Consider the following 8760-nt stretch of genomic DNA (forward strand, 5'->3'; position numbering starts at 1 on the left):
CCTGTTACAGGCTGCAGTTCCAATAATCTGTGGACTATCATCAAATCATTTTTCCTTAACTCAAACACTCATGGTGCCATTGTATCTGAAAGTAATGATCTCACTGCTTTGAAAAGCAGCATTGTCTTGCATGAGTAAAAATATGCATCACTTGATTTTTCAAAGTTGCAAACTCTTCTGGAATTTCAGCTATATAGCAGTGATTGAGTTCCATTGCAGTTATAGTTTTAGATTAGATTCCCTACAGAGTGGAAACAGGCCCTTCAGCCCAACAAATCCACACCAACCCTCTGAAGAGTAACCCACCCAGTCCCATTTCCCTCTTGCTAATGCACCTAACACTATGGGCAACTTAGCATGGCCAATTCACCTGACCTGCACATCTTTTGACTTGTGGGAGGAAACCAGAACATCCAGAGGAAACCCATGCAGACACTGGGAGAATGTGCAAACTCCACACAGTCACCCAAGGCTGGAATCGAACCTGGGACCCTGTGAGGCAGCAGTGCTAACCACTGGGCCACCATGCCGCCCTAAAAAAGGAAAACTAAGTAGTCCCTTACAGATTGTATATTGTCAAAAATCACATGACACCAGGTTATAGTCCAACAGGTTCATTTGAAACTGCAAGCTTTCGGAGCACCTGCTCCTTCCTCAGGCAGCTACTGAGAGAGAGTACATCGGACACAGAACTTATACTAAAGGATCAAAGGGACATACAACTTATGCAAATGTAGTAAACAAATTTAGATGGCTATGAAGTCTTTCATCAATTAGAATGGAGGTGCAGGTTTTGATTGATTAACGTGTAAATCCCCGCTCTAAGACACCTTCAGGTTTTTATCAGAATAAAGGTAACACCTTAGATCAGACAATGCATTTTATGTGTGAGGCCATATTTCAAGTCTCTTTGTATCTCATCCTGGAGCTAGATTGGTTCTATTTCCAATGTAGGAATTTATAAAATACCACATTGACTTACTGCCTACAGTTCGATATATTCTATCTCACTAGCTGCCTGAGGAAGGGGCGGGTTCCGAAAGCTGCCTGAGGAAGGGGCGGATTCTGAAAGTTTGCGGTTTCAAATGAACCTGTTGGACTATAACCCGATGTTGTGGGAGGTTTGAGTTTCTCCACCCAGTCCAACACCAGCACCTCCACAGCTTGTACATTGACTGAATGGAACATTTTTCTATTGATGATGTCAGACACATTCTGATATGGTGCTTTCAACACAATGTGTGTACAGTCAAGATTAGAGTGGTGTTGGAAAAGCACAGTAGATCAGGCAGCATCCAAGGAGCAGGAAAATCAACGTTTCCGGCAGGAGCCCTTCATCAGGATTCCAGCACCACGGTAATCTTGACTATAATCTCCAGCATCTGCGGACCTCACTTTTGCCTACAATGTATGTACAATCTATATCACCCTGCACTTGGAGGAAGCCAGCTATGTTAGCAAAGCCTACTATTTGGGCAGCAGTATGGATGGGGAAATGCATAGTCTTAATACATTTGTAGAATGAAGACCTATGCTAAGCAGTCAGTAGTTCAAACAGGTGACAGTTTACCACAGTCCTCAATACAATGAAACAGGGAGCACTCTGACAAAGAGGGTCATGGGATGGACCTTTGATAGATGGGGAGAAAGTGAGGACTGCAGATGCTGGAGATCAGAGCTGAAAATGTATTGCTGTAAAAGCGCAGCAGGTCAGGCAGCATCCAGGGAACAGGAGAATCGACGTTTCGGGCATAAGCCCTTCTTCAGGAATGAGGAAAGTTTGTCCAGCAGGCTAAGATAAAAGGTAGGGAGGAGGGACTTGGGGGAGGGGTGTTGGAAATGTGATAGGTGGAAAGAAGTCAAGGTGAAGGTGATAGGTCAGACTGGGGTGGGGGCGGAGAGGTCAGGAAGAAGATTACAGGTTAGGAAGGCGGTGCTGAATGACCACCTTCCTAACCTGCAATCTTCTTCCTGACCTCTCCGCCCCCACCCCAGTCTGACCTATCACCCTCACCTTGACCTCTTTCCACCTATCACATTTCCGACACCCCTCCCCCAAGTCCCTCCTCCCTACCTTTTATCTTAGCCTGCTGGACAAACTTTCCTCATTCCTGAAGAAGGGCTTATGCCCGAAACGTCGATTCTCCTGTTCCCTTTGATAGATGGGTCCTTACTCCCGTGTATGCAGCACAAACCATTCCTCACGAATACATTTGGAGACTGTAAATGCATTAGGATGACTAGAACCTTGTCTCACCACTCCACACATCACCCAAGAAAGGCAGCATTGCATATAACAGCATGTTGTCAAATATTTACTGTGCAATCTGACAGGAAAGCTGCCCACGTGCAGCCTTTAAGGTCTTGGATTGTGGCATGCAGGTGAAACTTTGACTATTGCTGCTTCACACAGACTTACAATGATTAACTTGTAATAACAATGCATGGTGAAGATTATATATGGCCAGGATTAGTATTCAACATAGATGGCCACTGCATGGGATTCACAGGCAGAATTGTGTGATTACAAGTGTCTTTATTCTGTTCTAAATGCCTGTTTAGAGCAACTGCCCCTTGAAGGGCTTCACATCACTTGCAAGTGGAAGCAAATTGTAGAAATAGAAAAACATACCTTACCCAATCCTGGTATGTTGTTAGCCATCAAACACTTCCATTATCTATTTGTGATTCAGATGGGGTCTGAAGGCAACAGACAATGTTCTTTGCAGGCTCAGCCTTTCAATCGAGGTGACCTCACACAACGTACATGTTTCTTTCTGCCTTACACTTCCTGTCAACCCCATTAGTTCATCATCCATACAATCCCACACTTTTATTTCAGTCTTCATCTTCCCACTGCACCCCTCAGCCCTAAAACTACAGCTTAGTTCTACAATCATTATTCATTAATCTCCCATTGAGGCAAGGGTAGTGATGACTGTTGTTGACCCCCCCATATCCTGTGACTACCAGCATTCAATGATCTCCAACCCTTATATGTTGAGTTGTCCCCTTCATTACTATTGCCCCTTTGCATCCCAGCAAGCTGGTCCCACAATTGACTGCCCAACTTGCCCTCCATTGTTATGGCCCCTCAAAATCCCCCCTTGACTCTCAATTTCCAGATCTACTAACTGGAGAGTGACCATGGGCCACTCCTCCAACCAAATTGGAAGGACAATCCAGACCAATGACTGACTAGACACCTGACTCATCTCTATGCAGATTTGCAGCTGTTTTACTGCAGCTCCCTGGGCTGGTCACACTGGAATTGTGAGACTGTTAGTGACTCAACTCCCTAGACTGTAATGCTATGGAGCAACTGACTCTGAATACCCCAACTGATCATATCCAAACTTCTGGGGTGAGATTGGACAATGCTTTTCACTGACTGTGGTGACCCTCCCTGCCTGACAACAGAACCTTCACCACCTTCAAACAGACTTGACTGAGGACTACTTTCCTTAGACTTGGAGACATGTCTATTTGTTTGAAGCACATTCATTTTTATTCCAAATAAATTGCTGGCACATGGTACAGATATGATGTTAAAGTAGCATGATGCCAATCAGAAAATTGTCCACCCCTTGACAGATAAGATGACAAGCTGCCTGGCTTTGTGTCTGCACTAAAAGGCAAGCCACAAACACAGATATCATGAGGCTGTAAATTCTGAATGGGGTGACAATGTACAAAAAAAAAGGCAAAACAAAGATGCTGTGATCATCCAGGTAGGTTGAAACTTTATTGCTGGAACAGCACAGCAGGTCAGGCAGCATCCAGGGAACAGGAGATTCGACGTTTCGGGCACAGGCCCTTCTTCAGGAATGAGCAGAGAGTGTTCAGCAGGAGAAGATAAAAGGTAGGGAGGAGGGACTTGGAGGAGGGGAGTTGGAAATGTGATAGGTGGAAAGAGGTCAAGGTGAGGGTGATAGGTCGGAGTAGGGTGGAGGCGGAGAGGTCAAGAAGAAGACTGCAGGTCAGGAAGGCGGTGCCGGGCTGGAAGGATCCGGCTGAGACAAGGTGGGGGGAGGGGGGATGAAGAAACTGGTGAAGTCCAAGTTCATCCCCTGCGGTTGGAGGGTTCCCAGTCGGAAGATAAGACGCTCCTCCTCCGACCGTCGGGTTGTTGTGGTTTGGCAGTGGATGAGTCCAATGACCTGCATATCCTCGGTGGAGTGGGAGGGGGAGTTGAAATGCTGTGCCACAGGTTGGTTGGGTTGGTTCGTCCGGGTGGCCCAGAGGTGCTCTCTGAATCGTTCCGCAAGTAGGCGGCCTGTCTCCCCAATATAGAGGAGGTCACACCGGCTGCAGCGGATGCAGTAGATGATGTGGGTGGAGGTGCAGGTGAATCTGTGGCGGATATGGAAGTTTCCCTTGGGGCCTTGGAGAGAAGTGAGGGGGCCACCTCCAAACAGACCCCAGCACCAAGGATATATTTCCCTCCCCTCCCCTATCAGCTTTCCGTAGAGACCACTCCCTCCGCGACTCCCTTGTCAGATCCACACCCCCCACCGACCCAACCACCACTCCCGGCACCTTCCCTTGCAACCGCAGGAGGTGCAACACTTGCGCCCACACCTCCCCCCTCACTTCTCTCCAAGGCCCCAAGGGAAACTTCCATATCCGCCACAGATTCACCTGCACCTCCACCCACATCATCTACTGCATCCGCTGCAGCCGGTGTGGCCTCCTCTATATTGGGGAGACAGGCCGCCTACTTGCGGAGCGATTCAGAGAGCACCTCTGGGCCACCCGGACGAACCAACCCAACCAACCTGTGGCACAGCATTTCAACTCCCCCTCCCACTCCACCGAGGATATGCAGGTCATTGGACTCATCCACCGCCAAACCACAACAACCCGACGGTCGGAGGAGGAGCGTCTTATCTTCCGACTGGGAACCCTCCAACCGCAGGGGATGAACTTGGACTTCACCAGTTTCTTCATCCCCCCTCCCCCCACCTTGTCTCAGCCGGATCCTTCCAGCCCGGCACCGCCTTCCTGACCTGCAGTCTTCTTCTTGACCTCTCCGCCTCCACCCTACTCCGACCTATCACCCTCACCTTGACCTCTTTCCACCTATCACATTTCCAACTCCCCTCCTCCAAGTCCCTCCTCCCTACCTTTTATCTTCTCCTGCTGAACACTCTCTGCTCATTCCTGAAGAAGGGCCTGTGCCCGAAACGTCGAATCTCCTGTTCCCTGGATGCTGCCTGACCTGCTGTGCTGTTCCAGCAATAAAGTTTCAACTTTGATCTCCAGCATCTGCAGACCTCACTTTCTCATCCAGGTAGGTGCAAAGTGGCCTGGCAGCATCACTACAATGTAAGGTGTTGGTGACCGTCAAATTGCAGTTTTGAAGTCGTGAAATTTATTGAGTGAGTCAGAAATGTGCCATGCTGATGTGTTGTGGCTAGTACATGCCAACCTCTATGGACAGCGGATGCAGGTTGTCTCTACCTATAGAGCTTGCCCTAGGTTTCGCAAATGCCTGCTAACCACTGAGCTTGGAGAAGCTGGATCTGCTAGTTATCATCATTCACTTTCATGATGGGAATTGGCACCACCTAATTTCCCTCTGTTACTTGGAAAAATAGCGACATACAGTCATAAAGTTATACAGCATGGAAATAGACCCTTCAGAAAATCTTGTCCATGCGACCAGATATCCCAACCATGCTAGATGTTGAAACCTTGGATGGAAAATTGGAATTTTATTACCTTGAGACTGAGAATCTAAGATTTACGTTCTTGTCATATTTTCCCAATTGACTCATCAATTCCCAAATCATTCATGAGCTGGGAACATTCAGCCCCATGTGTCTTATCAATGTTTATTTTTTCAAAACAAAACCACTTTTGAGAAGTTTGTATTATGACAATTCCTCACTATTAACTCATTCGATCAGATCCTAAATACAAGATGGATTAAAATGTCTAATCACTTCCATCTGCCGTGATTCACAGACTTTAAAAGCTCAAACAGCATCGCAAAATTAGGAAATTATAATATTTATCTAATGTTTCATGTCACATTGATTTCAAATAAGATAATCTTTAAGGTGTATTTTTTCCAGGAACAATTGAAGGAGACAACTTCAGTGTTGCTTACGGGATTGACTTGCTGATAATTTTTAAATCTGATAATCAATACTCGATCTGTGTCCACTATGAAAATATGGTTTACCAAAACTAGTTCTGAAAACAGATGCAATCTTCTTCCAAATAACCAACAGACCAAAAGAAAGACAATGCACACTGAGGGTAAATTAGAACTGAATTTATCAAAGTGGGTGTAAAAATGCAAATTTTCTTTGATAACTGCAACTCATGACAGCAGGATATGAGATAGGTATTTGAGTATTATGATTCTCTGAAAACATAAGCTACCACAGCTACAAGTGATTATCATTAAAATTAAATCAAATTCTGGAATCTAAAGAAATAATTAAAAGCCCATGTTCTCTTTAATCATTTTGGTGTTTGGGTGTAAGAGACAGTGAATAAAGTAAGACAAAAGCCAAGATTGGATTTAGACCAATCATAAATGGGTGGCACGGTGGCTCAGTGGTTAGCACTGATGCCTCACAGCATCAGGGTCCCAGGTTTGATTCCAGCCTCCGGCGGTTCTCCCAGTGTCTGCATGGGTTTCCTCCGGGTGCTCCGGTTTCCTCCTACAGTCCAAAGATGTCAGGTGGATTGGCCATGCTAAATTGCCCGCAGTGTTAGGTGCATTAGTCAGAGGGAAATGGGTCTGGGTGGGTTACCCTTCAGAGGGTTGGTGTGGACTGGTTGGGCCTGTTTCCACACTGTAGAGAATCTAAACACTAAAGAAGATACTGATCGATATGCTAAATAAGAAGAAATTCAAAAAGACAAGCAGACATTAAGAAAGATGATAAAAGAAAGCTAAAGGAGAGTTAGACTAAAGAGGATACAAGACAGTAGTAGTGGCACAAGTGGAAGTTTAAATGCAAGAGAAAACTTCATTTTGGAATCTCATAGTATTTGGATCAGAATTCTCGTAACCATTAACATGAAACAGAGGAAAAAAGGTGTCACATGAACAACAAATAAACAATTGACCGTTAAAAGGAATCTCTGAAATTAGAATTTCAATACCTTTACTTCACATGAACAGAGAGATGGAATCGGATTTTTACAGAAAATGCAACTTCAAAATGCAGGAAAATTATTTCAGGAGAAAAGAAATTGTGTTTTCTTTTACAAATATTTTCAGGATGGGAAATCAGTCAGGAAAGCACCGAAACATTGACAGATTAAATTTTTAGCGACCAAAGAGGCTGAGATAGATGCAGAATCAGGAAGTGTTATTGAGAGGGAAGCAGCTAGTCTTTGTAACTGATACAAAATATAGGAACAGGAGTTAGTCATTGAGCCCCTTAAGTCTGGTCCACCATTTAATGAAATCATGGCTGATCTATTGCCTAGGAGAAAGTGAGGACTGCAGATCAGAGCTGAAAATGTGTTGCTGGAAAAGCGCAGCAGGTCAGGCAGCATCAAAGGAACAGGAGAATCGACGTTTCGGGCATAAGCCCTTTTTCAGGGCTTCCTGAAGAAGGGCTTATGCCCGAAACGTCGATTCTCCTGTTCCTTTGATGCTGCCTGACCTGCTGCGCTTTTCCAGCAACACATTTTCAGCTCTGATCTATGGCCTAACACTATACACCTGCTTGAAGCCCATATCCCTTAATATCTTTGCTTAACAAAACATTATTACTCCCAGATTTAAAATTAACAACTGATCCACATACACTGTCATTTGTGAAGGAGAGCTCCAAATATATACTGCACTTTGTTTGTAGAAATGCTTCTTAATATCTCTCATGAACAGAGTGACCCGCATTCTCAGGCTATTCCACCTAGTCTAGAATTCCCAACCAGCGGAAATGGTTTATCTTTATTTACCCTGTCTTTTCCGGTTAGTTTCTTGAAGGCTTTGATCAAATCATCTCTTAAACATTTAAATTCTAAAGAAAACAGGCCTAATTTGAATAATCTCTCATCATAACTTAACCTGTGAGGTCCTCATGTCATTCTTGTAAACCTACATTGTAGTCCCTCCAAGATCAATATATCCTTCCTAAGATGTGATGCTCAGGTCTGCTCACAGTACTTCATTTGGGGTCTCACCAGAGTTTTGCATAACTTCTGAATCCCTGTTACTACAGTCAGCTTGATATAAAGGTCCGCATTCCATTAGCTTTCTTGATTATTTTCTGCACCTATTTGTGACATTTTAAAGATCCATGCACCTGAACCCTGAAGTCTCTTTGGACATCCATTGTATAACTTCATAATATCTAGGAAGTACCCTGATCTAATCTTTTTTTATCCAACTGGATAACCTCGCTTGCATTGATCTCCATCTGCATCAGTTTTGCCATAGGTCAGAAACAGGTCAGAAGCTTAGTTCGCAGTCAAACAGGACACTGAGATTAGCTCAAGGTAATTGCCTGTGAGATGAGACAGATTGAGGATAAGGAAATGGAATTGACATCAACAGTGGAGTTTGACACAGGGGATCGAAGACAATAACTTTGATTTCACTAACGTTTAGCTGAAGAAGATTATAATTCATCCAAGTTAGACAGGTAACCTGATAACATGGAGATAAAGGACCATAAAGAGTTCGTGCATAGAACTCTTTAGCACCACGAACGCAGAAACTGATCCCAACTCTCTGAATGATGGTCGCTATGGAACAACATATATATACAGAGGATGTGATCAAGG

The sequence above is a fragment of the Chiloscyllium plagiosum genome, unplaced genomic scaffold (assembly GCF_037043375.1).
Source record: "Chiloscyllium plagiosum isolate Xiang-an unplaced genomic scaffold, Cpla_swu_hap1 HiC_scaffold_14, whole genome shotgun sequence".
Classification (NCBI taxonomy): domain Eukaryota; kingdom Metazoa; phylum Chordata; class Chondrichthyes; order Orectolobiformes; family Hemiscylliidae; genus Chiloscyllium; species Chiloscyllium plagiosum.